Source organism: Pseudophryne corroboree, chromosome 5, assembly GCF_028390025.1.
Source record: "Pseudophryne corroboree isolate aPseCor3 chromosome 5, aPseCor3.hap2, whole genome shotgun sequence".
Lineage (NCBI taxonomy): Eukaryota > Metazoa > Chordata > Amphibia > Anura > Myobatrachidae > Pseudophryne > Pseudophryne corroboree.
This window is the reverse complement of record NC_086448.1, coordinates 524,532,762-524,551,187: the sequence shown is the minus strand read 5'-3', so window position 1 is coordinate 524,551,187 and position 18,426 is coordinate 524,532,762. Positions and strand designations below refer to the sequence as shown.

General features: G+C 44.5%; 1 long non-coding RNA gene across 2 annotated transcripts in view; it reads right to left on the bottom strand.

The window, feature by feature from the left end:
• The window catches only part of LOC134929183 (uncharacterized), a 197,044-nt gene extending 180,025 nt beyond the window's left edge, over positions 1-17,019 (bottom strand). Inside the window, exon 1 of one of the 2 annotated variants that reach the window (XR_010178356.1) lies at positions 16,597-17,019. This is a non-coding gene — a long non-coding RNA (uncharacterized LOC134929183). The remainder of the gene's footprint in view (positions 1-16,596) is intronic. The other variant, XR_010178355.1, reaches the window with a different exon arrangement.
• Between the last annotated feature and the right edge of the window lie 1,407 nt (positions 17,020-18,426).

The window sequence follows — 18,426 nt, the reverse complement described above, 5'->3', positions numbered from 1 at the left end:
TTCACCCTTTTTACACGGGTCCGAGCCATACTCGGATTCTCCCGTATGGCTCGGTTAACCCGAGCGCGCCCGAACGTCATCATCCCGCTGTCGGATTCTCGCGAGATTCGGATTCTATAAGCAGCCGCGTGTCGCCGCCATTTTCACACGTGCATTGAGATTGATAGGGAGAGGACGTGGCTGGCGTCCTCTCCGTTTATACGAGACACTACAGTTGATCTGATTGCTTTGCTTTGCTTGTTTATTTTACTATTGTGGGGAGGATTGGGGAGCAGCTGTTAGGAGGAGTACAGTGCAGAGTTTTGCTGATAGTGACCACCAGTTTTTTATCCGTTCTCTTCTCTGCCTGAAAAAAACGCTCCATACCATATCTGTGCTCAGTGTGCTGCATGATATATCTGTGCTGAGTGCTCATGCTCACACTGCTTAATTGTGGGGACTGGGGAGCAGCTATAGCAGGAGTACAGTGCAGAGTTTTGCTGACAGTGACCACCAGTATACGTTTGTCTGCCTGAAAAACACTCCTGTGGCTTTTTTTTTATACTAGTAGTTTAGCAGTTTGCTGACAGTGTCCACCAGGTCCATTATACTGTATATAGCAGTACGGTAGGCCACTGCTGTACCGGGTGGTAGTCATGTGACCGCCGGTCGGCTGACCAACAGTCACATGACCTCCTCCGTGAGCCCGACGGCTCACTATCCCGATGGTCGGCATACCGACCAACAGGGACTATTTCCACTCGTGGGTGTCCACGACACCCATAGAGTGGGAATAGAACCCGTGGCGACCGCAGGTCGCCACCGAGCCCGCAGCGTGGCGAGCACAGCGAGCCCGCAAGGGGCTTGCTGCACTCGCCCCTCCCCGCCTGGATCCCGGCGTCGGTATGCTGCCGGGATCCCGGCATCGGTAAGGTGACCGGCGGTCAGGAGACCGCCGGTCACCCGTACTACACCCGCTGTACCTACCTCTGTGTCGTCACTCGCCATCCATAAAGTATACTATCCATCCATCTACATTGTATACCTGTGGTGGCTTTTTTTTTTTTATACTAGTAGTTTAGCAGTCTGCTGACACTGTGTCCACCAGGTCCATTATACTGTATATAGCAGTACGGTAGGCCACTGCTGTACCTACCTCTGTGTCGTCACTCGTCATCCATAAAGTATACTATCCATCCATCTACATTGTATACCTGTGGTGGCTTTTTTTTTTATACTAGTAGTTTAGCAGTCTGCTGACAGTGTCCACCAGGTCCATTATACTGTATATAGCAGTACGGTAGGCCACTGCTGTACCTACCTCTGTGTCGTCACTCGTCATCCATAAAGTAATAGTATACTATCCATCCATCTACATTGTATACCTGTGGTGGCTTTTTTTTATACTAGTAGTTTAGCAGTCTGCTGACAGTGTCCACCAGGTCCATTATACTGTATATAGCAGTACGGTAGGCCACTGCTGTACCTACCTCTGTGTCGTCACTTGTCATCCATAAAGTATACTATCCATCCATCTACATTGTATACCTGTGGTGGCTTTTTTTTTATACTAGTAGTTTAGCAGTCTGCTGACAGTGTCCACCAGGTCCATTATACTGTATATAGCAGTACGGTAGGCCACTGCTGTACCTACCACTGTGTCGTCACTCATCATCCATAAAGTAATAGTATACTATCCATCCATCTACATTGTATACCTGTGGTGGCTTTTTTTTATACTAGTAGTTTAGCAGTCTGCTGACAGTGTCCACCAGGTCCATTATACTGTATATAGCAGTACGGTAGGCCACTGCTGTACCTACCTCTGTGTCGTCACTCGTCATCCATAAAGTATACTATCCATCCATCTACATTGTATACCTGTGGTGGCTTTTTTTTTTATACTAGTAGTTTAGCAGTCTGCTGACAGTGTCCACCAGGTCCATTATACTGTATATAGCAGTACGGTAGGCCACTGCTGTACCTACCTCTGTGTCGTCACTCGTCATCCATAAAGTATACTATCCATCCATCTACATTGTATACCTGTGGTGGCTTTTTTTTTATACTAGTAGTTTAGCAGTCTGCTGACAGTGTCCACAAGGTCCATTATACTGTATATAGCAGTACGGTAGGCCACTGCTGTACCTACCTCTGTGTCGTCACTCGTCATCCATAAAGTAATAGTATACTATCCATCCATCTACATTGTATACCTGTGGTGGCTTTTTTTTATACTAGTAGTTTAGCAGTCTGCTGACAGTGTCCACCAGGTCCATTATACTGTATATAGCAGTACGGTAGGCCACTGCTGTACCTACCTCTGTGTCGTCACTCATCATCCATAAAGTATACTATCCATCCATCTACATTGTATACCTGTGGTGTCTTTTTTTTTTATACTAGTAGTTTAGCAGTCTGCTGACAGTGTCCACCAGGTCCATTATACTGTATATAGCAGTACGGTAGGCCACTGCTGTACCTACCTCTGTGTCGTCACTTGTCATCCATTAAGTATACTATCCATCCATCTACATTGTATACCTGTGGTGGCTTTTTTTTATACTAGTAGTTTAGCAGTCTGCTGACAGTGTCCACCAGGTCCATTATACTGTATATAGCAGTACGGTAGGCCACTGCTGTACCTACCTCTGTGTCGTCACTCGTCATCCATAAAGTATACTATCCATCCATCTACATTGTATACCTGTGGTGGCTTTTTTTTATACTAGTAGTTTAGCAGTCTGCTGACAGTGTCCACCAGGTCCATTTTACTGTATATAGCAGTACGGTAGGCCACTGCTGTACCTACCTCTGTGTCGTCACTCGTCATCCATAAAGTAATAGTATACTATCCATCCATCTACATTGTATACCTGTGGTGGCTTTTTTTTTTATACTAGTAGTTTAGCAGTCTGCTGACAGTGTCCACCAGGTCCATTATACTGTATATAGCAGTACGGTAGGCCACTGCTGTACCTACCTCTGTGTCGTCACTCGTCATCCATAAGTATACTATCCATCCATCTACATTGTATACCTGTGGTGCCTTTTTTCTTTATACTAGTAGTACTAGTTTAGCAGTCTGCTGACAGTGTCCACCAGGTCCATTATACTGTATATAGCAGTACGGTAGGCCACTGCTGTACCTACCTCTGTATCGTCACTCGTCATCCATTAAGTATACTATCCATCTACATTCTATACCTGTGGTGCATTTTAGTTTTGCAGTTTGCTGACACAGTGACCACCAGTATACTATATATAGCAGTACGGTACGGAAGACCACTGCTGTACCTACCTCTGTGTCGTCATTAAGTATACTATCCATCTACATTCTATACCTGTGGTGCATTTTAGTTTTGCAGTTTGCTGACACAGTGAGCACCAGTATACTATATATAGCAGTACGGTACAGTAGGCCACTGCTCTACCTACCTCTGTGTCGTCAAGTATACTATCCATCCATACCTTTGGTGCATTTCAGTTTTGCACAGTTTGCTGACCACCAGTATATAATATATAGCAGTACGGTACAGTAGGCCACTGCTCTACCTACCTCTGTGTCGTCAAGTATACTATCCATCCATACCTGTGGTGCATTTCAGTTGTGCGCAGTATATATAGTAGTAGGCCATTGCTATTGATACTGGCATATAATTCCACACATTAAAAAATGGAGAACAAAAATGTGGAGGGTAAAATAGGGAAAGATCAAGATCCACTTCCACCTCGTGCTGAAGCTGCTGCCACTAGTCATGGCCGAGACGATGAAATGCCATCAACGTCGTCTGCCAAGGCCGATGCCCAATGTCATAGTAGAGAGCATGTAAAATCCAAAACACAAAAGTTCAGTAAAATGACCCAAAAATCAAAATTAAAAGCGTCTGAGGAGAAGCGTAAACTTGCCAATATGCCATTTACGACACGGAGTGGCAAGGAACGGCTGAGGCCCTGGCCTATGTTCATGGCTAGTGGTTCAGCTTCACATGAGGATGGAAGCACTCATCCTCTCGCTAGAAAAATAAAAAGACTTAAGCTGGCAAAAGCACAGCAAAGAACTGTGCGTTCTTCTAAATCACAAATACCCAAGGAGAGTCCAATTGTGTCGGGTGCGATGCCTGACCTTCCCAACACTGGACGGGAAGAGGTGGCACCTTCCACCATTTGCACGCCCCCTGCAAGTGCTGGAAGGAACAACCGCAGTCCAGTTCCTGATAGTCAAATTGAAGATGTCACTGTTGAAGTACACCAGGATGAGGATATGGGTGTTGCTGGGGCGGAAATTGACAAGGAGGATTCTGATGGTGAGGTTGTTTGTTTAAGTCAGGCACCCGGGGAGACACCTGTTGTCCATGGGACGAATATGGCCATTGACATGCCTGGTCAAAATACAAAAAAAATCACCTCTTCGGTGTGGAATTATTTCAACACAAATGCGGACAACAGGTGTCAAGCCGCGTGTTGCCTTTGTCAAGCTGTAATAACTAGGGGTAAGGACGTTAACCACCTCGGAACATCCTCCCTTATACGTCACCTGCAGCGCATTCATCATAAGTCAGTGACAAGTTCAAAAACTTTGGGTGACAGCGGAAGCAGTCCACTGACCACAAAATCCCTTCCTCTTGTAACCAAGCTCCTGCAAACCACACCACCAACTCCCTCAGTGTCAATTTCCTCCTTACCCAGGAAAGCCAATAGTCCTGCAGGCCATGTCACTGTCAAGTCTGACGAGTCCTCTCCTGCCTGGGATTCCTACGATGCATCCTTGAGTGTAACGCCTACTGCTGCTGGCGCTGCTGTTGTTGCTGCTGGGAGTCGATCGTCATCCCAGAAGGGAAGTCGGAAGACCACTTGTACTACTTCCAGTAAGCAATTGACTGTCCAACAGTCCTTTGCGAGGAAGATGAAATATCACAGCAGTCATCCTGCTGCAAAGCAGATAACTCAGGCCTTGGCAGCCTGGGCGGTGAGAAACGTGGTTCCGGTATCCATCGTTAATTCAGAGGCAACTACAGACTTGATTGAGGTACTGTGTCCCCGGTACCAAATACCATCTAGGTTCCATTTCTCTAGGCAGGCGATACCGAAAATTTACACAGACCTCAGAAAAAGACTCACCAGTGTCCTAAAAAATGCAGTTGTACCCAATGTCCACTTAACCACGGACATGTGGACAAGTGGAGCAGGGCAGACTCAGGACTATATGACTGTGACAGCCCACTGGGTAGATGTATTGCCTCCCGCAGCAAGAACAGCAGCGGCGGCACCAGTAGCAGCATCTCGCAAACGCCAACTCGTTCCTAGGCAGGCTACACTTTGTATCACCGCTTTCCATAAGAGGCACACAGCTGACAACCTCATACGGGAACTGAGGAAGATCATCGCAGAATGGCTTACCCCAATTGGACTCTCCTGGGGATTTGTGACATCAGACAACGCCAGCAATATTGTGCGTGCATTACATCTGGGCAAATTCCAGCACGTCCCATGTTTTGCACATACATTGAATTTGGTGGTGCAGAATTATTTAAAAAACGACAGGGGCGTGCAAGAGATGCTGTCGGTGGCCCGAAGAATTGCGGGCCACTTTCGGCATTCAGGCACCGTGTACAGAAGACTGGAGCACCACCAAACATTCCTGAACCTGCCCTGCCATCATCTGAAGCAAGAGGTGGTAACGAGGTGGAATTCAACCCTCTATATGCTTCAGAGGATGGAGGAGCAGCAAAAGGCCATTCAAGCCTATACATCTGCCCACGATATAGGCAAAGGAGGGGGAATGCACCTGACTCAAGCGCAGTGGAGAATTTCAACGTTGTGCAAGGTTCTGCAACCCTTTGAACTTGCCACACGTGAAGTCAGTTCAGACACTGCCAGCCTGAGTCAGGTCATTCCCCTCATCAGGCTTTTGCAGAAGAAGCTGGAGACATTGAAGGAGGAGCTAAAACAGAGCGATTCCGCTAGGCATGTGGGACTTGTGGATGGAGCCCTTCATTCGCTTAACCAGGATTCACGGGTGGTCAATCTGTTGAAATCAGAGCACTACATTTTGGCCACCGTGCTCGATCCTAGATTTAAAACCTATGTTGTATCTCTCTTTACGGCAGACACAAGTCTGCAGGGGTTCAAAGACCTGCTGGTGAGAAAATTGTCAAGTCAAGCGGAACGTGACCAGTCAACAGCTCCTCCTTCACATTCTCCCGCAACTGGGGGTGCGAGGAAAAGGCTAAGAATTCCGAGCCCACCCGCTGGCGGTGATGCATGGCAGTCTGGAGCGAGTGCTGACATCTGGTCCGGACTGAAGGACCTGCCAACGATTACTGACATGTCGTCTACTGTCACTGCATATGATTCTCTCACCATTGAAAGAATGGTGGAGGATTATATGAGTTACCGCATCCAAGTAGGCACGTCAGACAGTCCGTACGTATACTGGCAGGAAAAAGAGGCAATTTGGAGGCCCTTGCACAAACTGGCTTTATTCTACCTAAGTTGCCCTCCCTCCAGTGTGTACTCCGAAAGAGTGTTTAGTGCAGCCGCTCACCTTGTCAGCAATCGGCGTACGAGGTTACTTCCAGAAAATGTGGAGAAGATGATGTTCATCAAAATGAATTATAATCAATTCCTCCGTGCAGACATTCACCAGCAGCAATTGCCTCCAGAAAGTACACGGGGACCTGAGATGGTGGATTCCAGTGGGGACGAATTAATAATCTGTGAGGAGGGGGATGAACACAGTGAAAGGGGTGAGGAATCGGAGGATGATGATGAGGTGGACATCTTGCCTCTGTAGAGCCAGTTTGTGCAAGGAGAGATTGATTGCTTCTTTTTTGGTGGGGGCCCAAACCACCAGTCATTTCAGTCACAGTCGTGTGGCAGACCCTGTCGCTGAAATGATGGGTTCGTTAAAGTGTGCATGTCCTGTTTATACAACATAAGGGTGGGTGGGAGGGCCCAAGGACAATTCCATCTTGCACCTCTTTTTTCTTTCATTTTTCTTTGCATCATGTGCTGTTTGGGGACAATTTTTTTGAAGTGCCATCCTGCCAGACACTGCAGTGCCACTCCTAGATGGGCCAGGTGTTTGTGTCGGCCACTTGTGTCGCTTAGCTTAGTCACACAGCGACCTTGGTGCGCCTCTTTTTCTTTGCATCATGTGCTGTTTGGGGACAATTTTTTTGAAGTGCCATCCTGCCTGACACTGCAGTGCCACTCCTAGATGGGCCAGGTGTTTGTGTCGGCCACTTGTGTCGCTTAGCTTAGTCACACAGCGACCTTGGTGCGCCTCTTTTTTTCTTTGCATCATGTGCTGTTTGGGGACAATTTTTTTGAGGTGCCATCCTGCCTGACACTGCAGTGCCACTCCTAGATGGGCCAGGTGTTTGTGTCGGCCACTTGTGTCGCTTAGCTTAGTCACACAGCGACCTTGGTGCGCCTCTTTTTTTCTTTGCATCATGTGCTGTTTGGGGACAATTTTTTTGAAGTGCCATCCTGCCTGACACTGCAGTGCCACTCCTAGATGGGCCAGGTGTTTGTGTCGGCCACTTGTGTCGCTTAGCTTAGCCATCCAGCGACCTCGGTGCAAATTGTAGGACTAAAAATAATATTGTGAGGTGTGAGGTGTTCAGAATAGACTGGAAATTATGGTAATTGAGGTTAATAATACTATGGGATCAAAATGACCCCCAAATTCTATGATTTAAGCTGTTTTTTAGGGTTTTTTGAAAAAAACACCCGAATCCAAAACACACCCGAATCCGACAAAAAAATTTCGGTGAGGTTTTGCCAAAACGCGTCCGAATCCAAAACACGGCCGCGGAACCGAATCCAAAACCAAAACACAATACCCGAAAAATGTCCGGTGCACATCACTACTTTACATACATACTCCAACTCCCTTGGGCCTCTGTTCTAGTTCTTGATAAATTAAAACTTTGTTGGTTTCTATGAGTTCATATAGTTGATGAAACTGCCTTCCTGTCAGCCACTGCAGTGCCATTCTGTTTCCTAGATGTGCCATGTTGGAAGTTTAAGTGCCACATGTTTTTGCCACTACTGCTGTCACTTAGCTTAGTTGTCTACCTCAGTGCAACCTTTTGGCCTTAACTGGATGAAATCAATTTTGTGAGCCGTGAGGTGATCAATTTGACTGGAAAGGAGTGGAAAGGAATGTTCTTGAGGTTAACAATACCACAGGAACAAAAACAGACCAAAAAAATGTGATTTTAGTTGTTTTTATGATTTTGGAAAAAAAATACAGAACCAAAATTAAAACCCACAGGGGTGGCTATTGCAAAACCTAATGCAGATCCAAAACACAAAGGAGATACAGCTCCAAAACCAATGATGTAGGCTGAAGCACATCTCTACTAAATACTTTGGGGTTTGTGCTTCAGCATTAATTCACCTTTCCAAAACTACACTATTCCAGTCATTAAAATCAACTTTTGGATTTCAAATTTTGGATCACTGTCCTAAATTATGTTCTGAATTTTGGGGGTCATTCCGAGTTGTTCGCTCGTTGCCGATTTTAGCTATACTGCAATTAGTCGCTAACTGCGCATGCGCATGGTACGCAGAGCGCATGCGCATAGTTATTATGATTGACAGGAAAGAAGCGTTTCTGGGCGGCAACGCAGCGTTTTCCCGGCGTTTGCTAAAAAACGCAGGCGTGTCAGGTAAAAACGCAGGAGTGTCTGGAGAAACGGGAGTGGCTGGCCGAACGCAGGGCGTGTTTGTGACGTCAAACCAGGAACAAAACGGGCTGAGCTGATCGCAGTGTAGGAGTAAGTCTCGAGCTACTCAGAAACTGCTAAGAATTATTTATTCACAATTCTGCTAATCTTTCGTTCGCTATTCTGCTATGCTAAGATACACTCCCAGAGGGCGGCAGCCTAGAGTGTGCAATGCTGCTAAAAGCAGCTAGCGAGCGAACAACTCGGAATGAGGGCCTTTATCTTTTCTTTTGGGCCACTAGTTGGCTGTGCATACTATAATGCTCAGAATGGTACCGCTAAACAGTCGCTATCAAGCTTTCCTTTAACTGTTTTAAAATATCACAATTACACTGACCACCCCAAATTTTTTATTCACCCAGTTTTTCAAAAGCTCTTCTCAGTAAACACCATCCCAGTCCACTTTATAAAAGTATAGTATGCCAGCCTGACATTTTTATCAAAGGTTATAAAGTATATGATGTGGGGGCCATTTTGTTTCTAGGATAACAAGCAGTCTCCATCAGCATCTCATTTAATGGAAGTGGTTTGGCAGTGGAGAATGTTGCTATTATTATTATTACATTTTATTTACAGGGCGCCACAAGTGTTTTGCAGCGCCGTACAAAGGACATTACAGGGAGACAAAACTTAGCATTACAGTAAATGAATAACAAAAATAGAGTACAGGTAACAAAGTGCACCACAATTCTCAAAACATAATACAGCTTAGATGTAAGTAGGGAGGGAGTAATCATTGTACTACTTGGGGCTGGCGGCCATAGATAGAGATGAGCCTTTACCAGTAGGAGAAAAAACAGGAAAAGATGGTCGCTGAGTAAGAGAGAGCTGCGAGTGAAATATGTCGAGAAGAGGGCTTTGACAACAAGAGGAAAGTGGGCCCTGCTCTGAAGAGCTAACAATCTAGTGGGGAGGGGCGACAGACAGATGACATGAGGTGCAAGCAAGCGAGAGGAAGCCTCATGGCAGTATGCAAGCAAAGCAGAGATGTTGAAGGCATGGGGCAGGGGGATGGAGGAGCATCCTCAGGACTAGGTTATGCATCGGAGGGGTACGCTTTGAAAAATAGGTGGGTTTTCAGTGCCCGTTTGAAGCTCTGCAAGGTCTAATGGAGCGGGGGAGCGCGTTCCACTGAAGGGGTGCAGCACGGGCAAAATCTTGAACTCATGCATGAGAAGCAGTGACCAGGGCAGAGGAGAGGTGATGGTCATCAGCAGACCGTAGTGGATGGGAGGGAGTATGAAGGGAGAGGAGGTTGGAGATGTAGAAAGCAGTGGAATTAGAGACATATTAATATTATTCACAATAGTCTGAACTGAGAACTGAAGAAGTCATCAGTAGAAAGAACACATTCTAGTCCTTCATAGTTCTAACAGTGTCTCCAATCATAGACAGACAAAAGAGTTGAACAGCCAATGGGCCTAATTCAGATCTGATCGTAGATGTGCTAAATTTAGCACATCTATGATCAGTTTCTCAGACATGCAAGGGGACGTCTGGCACAGGGCTAGTCCGCCCCGCATATCTGGCCCTACCACCCCCCCACCCACCCCCGCAAGAGTGTAAAAGCATCTCATCATCGCATAGCGGCGATGCTTTTGCACCTGTTGAGTAGCTCCCTGCCAACACAGCTCCTGCGCGCTGGCAGGCCGCTAATCGCCGGGTCCCAGCGGCTGCATGTGACATCACGCAGCCGCCGCGGCCCGCCGCAGCAGTGGTCTGGAAACGCCTCCGTTGTCCAGGCCCCACCCCACCAATGGCATTCTAATGGCATTGGCACGCCCCATCCCTCCCTGCGACCACCTCTGCCTGTCAATCAGGCAGAGGCAATCGCACCCCATAGATGCTTTTACCATCTCACTGGATTCCCGGGGTACGCGAGCGCACTCCACAGAGTAATCCAGTCTGAATTACACCATATGAATGTACCAAAAGGAATGATTAAAAAAAATCACAATATTACAAATCTGATAATAACTACGTAATACAGTAATTTTTTCTGTTAAGAAGACCATAGGATAATTAGAACATTGTCCAGCAGGTTCCCTTTTTACCATTGCTGATGCCATTTCATACAGGTGAGAAAGGGACCTATTAACTAAGCCTTGGATGGACATAAAGTGGATGGAGATAAAGTACCAATCATTGTGGGGTCTATTATTCATGAAGCAGTGAAAAGTGTGGAGAAGTGATCCAGTGGAGAAGTTGGCTACGGCAACCAATCAGCTGCTCTGTATAATTTTACAGTATGCAAAGTATAAATGTTACATCAATGCTGATTGGTTGCCATGGGCAACTTCTCCACTAGCTCATTTCTCAACACTTTTCACACTGCATCATGAAAAGACTCCTCAGTTTCTAACTGTCATGTTTACAGGCTGTATTAGAAAAATGACAGTTAGGTGCTGAATAGTTGGGACTTTATCTCCATCCAAGACTTACAGACAGATTAGTAACCTTTTTTAACTAAAATAATGTGAAAAAGTTCTCATATTACTAGAGATGAGCGGGTTCGGTTTCTTTGAATCCGAACCCGCACGAACTTCACTTTTTTTTTCACGGGTCCGAGCGACTCGGATCTTCCCGCCTTGCTCGGTTAACCCGAGCGCGCCCGAACGTCATCATGACGCTGTCGGATTCTCGCGAGACTCGGATTCTATATAAGGAGCCGCGCGTCGCCGCCATTTTCACACGTGCATTGAGATTGATAGGGAGAGGACGTGGCTGGCGTCCTCTCCATTAGAATAGATTAGAAGAGAGAGAGAGAGATTGTGCAGACAGAGTTTACCACAGTGACCAGTGCAGTTGTTGTTAAGTTAACTTTTATTTAATATATCCGTTCTCTGCTATATCCGTTCTCTGCCTGAAAAAAACGATACACAGCAGTCACACAGTGTGACTCAGTCTGTGTGCACTCAGTTCAGCCCAGTGTGCTGCACATCAATGTATAAAAGCTTATAATAATTGTGGGGGAGACTGGGGAGCACTGCAGGTTGTTATAGCAGGAGCCAGGAGTACATAATATTATATTAATTTAAAATTAAACAGTGCACACTTTTGCTGCAGGAGTGCCACTGCCAGTGTGACTAGTGGTGACCAGTGCCTGACCACCAGTATAGTAGTATATTGTTGTATACTATCTCTTTATCAACCAGTCTATATTAGCAGCAGACACAGTACGGTAGTTCACGGCTGTGGCTACCTCTGTGTCGGCAGTCGGCACTCGGCAGGCAGTCCGTCCATCCATAATTGTATAATTATATACCACCTAACCGTGGTATTTTTTTTTCTTTCTTTATACCGTCGTCATAGTCATACTAGTTGTTACGAGTATACTACTATCTCTTTATCAACCAGTGTACAGTGCGGTAGTTCACGGCTGTGGCTACCTCTGTGTCGGCAGTCGGCAGGCAGTCCGTCCATCCATAATTGTATTATAATATATACCACCTAACCGTGGTTTTTTTTTCATTCTTTATACCGTCATAGTCAGTCATACTAGTTGTTACGAGTATACTACTATCTCTTTATCAACCAGTGTACAGTGCGGTAGTTCACGGCTGTGGCTACCTCTGTGTCGGCACTCGGCAGCCCGTCCATAATTGTATATACCAGTGACCTAACCGTGGTTTTTTTTTCTTTCTTTATACATACATACTAGTTACGAGTATACTATCTCTTTATCAACCAGTCTATATATTAGCAGCAGACACAGTACAGTGCGGTAGTTCACGGCTGTGGCTACCTCTGTGTCGGCACTCGGCAGCCCGTCCATAATTGTATATACCACCTAACCGTGGTTTTTTTTTCTTTCTTTATACATACATACTAGTTACGAGTATACTATCTCTTTATCAACCAGTCTATATATTAGCAGCAGACACAGTACAGTGCGGTAGTTCACGGCTGTGGCTACCTCTGTGTCGGCACTCGGCAGCCCGTCCATAATTGTATACTAGTATCCAATCCATCCATCTCCATTGTTTACCTGAGGTGCCTTTTAGTTGTGCCTATTAAAATATGGAGAACAAAAATGCCACTCCTAGATGGGCCCGGTGTTTGTGTCGGCCACTAGGGTCGCTAATCTTACTCACACAGCTACCTCATTGCGCCTCTTTTTTTCTTTGCGTCATGTGCTGTTTGGGGAGGGTTTTTTGGAAGGGACATCCTGCGTGACACTGCAGTGCCACTCCTAGATGGGCCCGGTGTTTGTGTCGGCCACTAGGGTCGCTTATCTTACTCACACAGCGACCTCGGTGCAAATTTTAGGACTAAAAATAATATTGTGAGGTGTGAGGTATTCAGAATAGACTGAAAATGAGTGTAAATTATGGTTTTTGAGGTTAATAATACTTTGGGATCAAAATGACCCCCAAATTCTATGATTTAAGCTGTTTTTTAGTGTTTTTGGAAAAAAACACCCGAATCCAAAACACACCCGAATCCGACAAAAATAATTCGGTGAGGTTTTGCCAAAACGCGTTCGAACCCAAAACACGGCCGCGGAACCGAACCCAAAACCAAAACACAAAACCCGAAAAATTTCAGGCGCTCATCTCTACATATTACTTTAATATAATTTAAATGTATTACAGGGCTTTTGGAGCAGTTTTCCAGAAAAACTGCTCCAAACCCTTTAATTAACTTTTTTTTATTAACCAGCTTGTATTTCCCAGACTTATAATGGGAAATGCGATCTGACCAAATTTACTAAAACAAAAAAAGGAACAGGAGTGAGCAAAGTGATAATAGCGCTGTCCAAAGACAGCATTATCAGAGGGCTTACTGCGCATCCTGTAAAGTAGCACAGCTTTCTCTTCCTCTAGGGAGCCACCATTGTGATCAGCGCTAATCACTGTGTAAAAAAAAGAAAATAGGTGCTTCGGTGCAGACTTCCGTTCATCAGGGCTCCCTGCTGTACCTGTGACCCCTGACGCAGTAAAGTGATGCTGCAATGCGGCAGCTTACTTAACAGCACCGGAGGTCACAGCAGTAGGGGGTCCCAATGACTGTCAGCCCTCCAGGAACAACGATCACTGATTCATGGGTAGGTGAGTATGAACAGCAGTGAAGGGGGTGAGGGTCGTGGCACACTGAGAAGGAGGTAGCCACGACAGGGAGTCGACCCAGCTGAAACGGCAATGTTGGCACATGCGCAGACAAGACTTTTACGAAAAATACCCCAATAATGCTGCGGATGGTATCGCAGGGACAACGCTTTCTCGCAAGCTCTGTCCCTGCATGCGATAATTGATACATCCATTCAATGTAAGCAATTATTGCAGTGTGGATTGGGTCAATTTTATCACTTCCCAGCCGCATCCTAGGATGTGAAATGTGATAAATAGCCCCCTTAGTAAATAGATCTCTATGGGGTCTAAATTCTAAGCCTTGCATGGAGATAAAGTGGAGATAAAGTACCAGTCAATCTGCTCCTAACTGTCATTTTTCAAACCCAGCCTGTGACATGGCAGTTAGAAGCGGATTGGCTGGTACTTTATCCCCATCTACTTTATCTCCATCCAAGGCTTAGTAAATAGACCCCTAAGTTATTCACTAAGTTAAAGAAGGAGCACGGATTGTATCAGTTGTAATTGGAAAGGTACCATCAGTACCCCTCTAAGAAGTTTCACCTGTACATAATTTTTGCTCAGACTAAGAACATATAGCATCCTGAGATTTGAGGACCCATGCCACTTCAGAGGGAGAACATACAGGTTATAGAAGTGCTAATACTGTCCGGTTTTTTTCAGGGGCATAGAGAGCCACATGGGCCCCCAGTAATGAATAGGAGGGGGGGGGGGTGACCTAAAAAGAGGGCATGTCCCCACACCCCCTAAATTTAGTAGTTTGTAAAAAAAAAAAAATTACCCTGCATGCTCCACAAGGGACACCATTCTAATTCAGGTGGAGTAGGAGGAGGCGCAGGCGAGAGCACGCACTTCCTACCATGCTTGTGGAAAGCAGGTCGCTCCTCTTTGGCCGGCACAATCTTCCCAGTAATATTTGGGAAGATGACGCCTATGAACTAGAGAGTAAAGACTTTGGCACCGTGCCAGAGTCTTTGCTTTCAATGTGCGGGCGCCATATTCCTGAAAATATCACTGATAAGATGGCACCAGTCAATAGTATAGATATACCTGGGAGGGTGGGGGGGGGCACCAGACACAGTCCCCCGCTGGGCTCGAGACCAGGCCCAGGCAATTCGTAACCACCCCCCTCTCGGCACCACTGACATGATCAATCAAATTATGCACTTCTTGGTATACTATACACTATATACATTTTCCACTTTGATAGTACATTTTCATTTATCTTACTGGCATATGACGGCTATGTACTACAAACAAGTGCAATAACAATCTTATTCATCATCAGGGCTGTTTCTATACAATTTAGCTGCCAGTGCAAACAGTACAAATATGCGCAACCCCCCTTCCCCAGTAATGCCCCTTGCACCATATGTTCCCCCACAGTTATCCCTGCCCTGTCACTTAAATATTCTGAAACTGTATGCCTGAGATTTTATGTGTACTACCTGCTCGCTGTAGGGGTTTCATGCTGCCACCTTCCTGTAGCTGCAGCCATGATGCACACGCACTCCCCACCGCGTGATAGTGGTCGTGGTATTCTTTGCCCCTGCCGCTAGGTAATGTCCCTCCCAAAATGGCTGCCTCTTTCTCTAGCATCCTTCATAACTGTCTCCTCTGTGGCGGCGGTCATTTTGGGAGGGACATTTTCGACAATATTCCATTGTGGACGGCCAGACCATGTGGAACACTGTGCAAACACTGGCCGCAGGCGACCTGTGCCATTGCACGGCACGCCTGGCCCTAAAAATGGCGCTGTTCATCATCACTAAATGGGTTTTTTACAAATATATCACCCCTTTTTCTGATTTTTTAGTTGCAGCCTCATTCAGCAAAGGCTGTAACAAAGGAGATATGACTCATATCTCCTTGTTACAGCCTGCTGCGATAATTTTCACATTCCCTTGGGTAGGTAGAAATTATGAAATTCATCAAACTCTGAAAATAATTAGTGATGTGCACCGGACATTTTTCGGGTTTTGTGTTTTGGTTTCGGTTCCACGGCCGTGTTTTGGATTCGGACGCGTTTTGGCAAAACCTCCCTGAAATTTTTTTGTTGGATTCGGGTGTGTTTTGGATTCGGGTGTTTTTTTAACAAAAACCCCTCAAAAACAGCTTAAATCATAGAATTTGGGGGTCATTTTGATCCCATAGTATTATTAACCTCAATATCCATAATTTCCACTAATTTTCAGTCTATTCTGAACACCTCACAATATTATTTTTAGTCCTAAAATTTGCACCGAGGTCGCTGGATGACTAAGCTAAGCGACCCAAGTGGCCGACACAAACACCTGGCCCATCTAGGAGTGGCACTGCAGTGTCAGGCAGGATGGCACTTCAAAAAAATAGTCCCCAAACAGCACATGATGCAAAGAAAAAAAGAGGCGCAATGAGGTAGCTGTGTGTCTAAGCTAAGCGACCCAAGTGGCTGACACAAACAAGTATATATGTGGGCGCTGTGATGAGTGTGTTTTCCCTAGCAGCTGTATAGATAAGGGGTAGTCAGACCCTTTAAATTACAAGAAGAAAAGAAAAAATATACAGCGCTGCTTGACACAATAGAGTCTATAAATGGATGTTTTAATATATATAATAAAAAATGTTTTTTGTGAATAAAAATGCAAATACTTTAATACAATAAAAACTAATATGTCTCATAAATGACTACAGGTGGACTTGAGAATCTATTCATGCCGACATTCAAATGATTTAAGCACACACCAATACAAGCACAGTCATAGTAATGGACCAGATTAGAACAACTTCATCCAATTGGATGTATTTACCAAGTCTGTGTTCCGTTTAGAGTGGATCCCGTTAGGTGTAAGTCCGTGTGGCAACGGTGATGTAGTTGGGGTCCTGGTTCACAGTTCACTTGGAACTCCGTGTTCCATTAAGTGGATCCTCTATAGATGTTGTAGGCAATAGCAATGCCAGTAGGGGTCCTGGTTCACGGAGATGGAGATGTAAGCAGAGGTCCTGACTGCAAGTGGTGGCGTGATGGAAGTGCTGGTCAGCATGTGTCCACACCGGTCTTTTACTAACGCGTTTCGCTGCTCCAGGCAGCTTTGTCAAAGGTATTGTGGCATTGAGACTGATCACCCTTTTATAGGGGAAGTGATGTCATCATTGGAGACAGCTGATGCTTAATTGTTAATCTAAACATAATACTTAAAATAATACAGAAGTCGGTCTAGTGTTTGATATTTATCATAAGGCATCATTTCAATTTTGTGTTTAGTAAAAACGAAGCTGGAAACGAGAAGAATAACTAGTTAGTTTATTTAATTGTTTACATCAATTCCGATCATGTGATTTCAGATCGAAAAGTGACCAATAGGGAATTATTTGTGGGTCATGTGGGAGTATCACATGGTCTGCTAGCTAGAGGGCGTTTGTCTTAAATACTCTTTTGCCGGGTTGTATGTTTATTGTTGGAACGCATGATGTTCCGGTCACGTGATCGGACATTTGCCGGTCACGTGACACGGTCTCGCGTTAAGATGATGCTGCATGTAACTTGTAGGCAGTGTCAGCTGATACAAGTTTTGTGTTAAAGAAGTCAGTGTCACGTGGTCGGGCTCGCGCCGGTCACGTGACTTATAAGCAGTTTAAGTTGATAAAGTTTTGTATTGAAGAAGTCAGTGTCACGTGATCGGACTCTCGCCGGTCACGTGACCCACTGCATCACTTCTGAATGGCCAAGAAATCCGTTCTTTGGAGCCTGTTAAACATAAACTGAATCGGTTGCTAAGCAACCGCTAAATACTGCTGGCCAATAGAAATCCGTTCTTTGGAACCTGTTAAACATAAACTGAATCGGTTGTTAAGCAACCGCTAAATACAGATTATAACCATGATGTTGCTTGGAAATACGTTTAATTGCAATTAGTAATAGGCTGGTTACATTTCATTATGAGTCTTTAAAAAACACGAATGCGACACGGGAATATCGAGGAACATGCCGAACACTCGGAGATCACGTAGTTTCATATATTGGAGTCTAATCATAAGACACTAGGCAAAATTGATATTAAATTATATATCTAAATAATTCCACTTATATTTAGATGAATATTCGTTAATGTACTATTTATATTCTTATTTGCCTTTTTATTTTTATTTTTATTTTCTTATTATTTATATTTTTATTATTATTATTACTAAATTATCTGTATTCCTATTATGATTGGATTTTAAGTTTATTCCACATCAGATAGTAAACAAATTTAATGATGAATGACATGTGTCTATAAATATTGGAACCATAATTATATTTATTCTGAATATTAACTGAGGATAGATGTTCTACTACTTAGTCCATCAAGTCTGTATTTTATTCATAGATTAATGCTGATGGATCTATCTTGTCCAATTCTTATTATCAATTAATGCTATAATTATATTTATTAATATTACTATTTTTTGAGAAATATATATTATTTAATTATGATATTTTGATTTGTTGTTGTTTTGTTTTTTCTATAATTATTCCTATTATTTTTATCTAAATATTGAACCATTTATATTTGAGAATTTCTTAATATCAAAAATACCAAGTGATTCAATACGTGATGTTTACTTCTCATTTGTATATAAACGTTTATGTTTCTAAT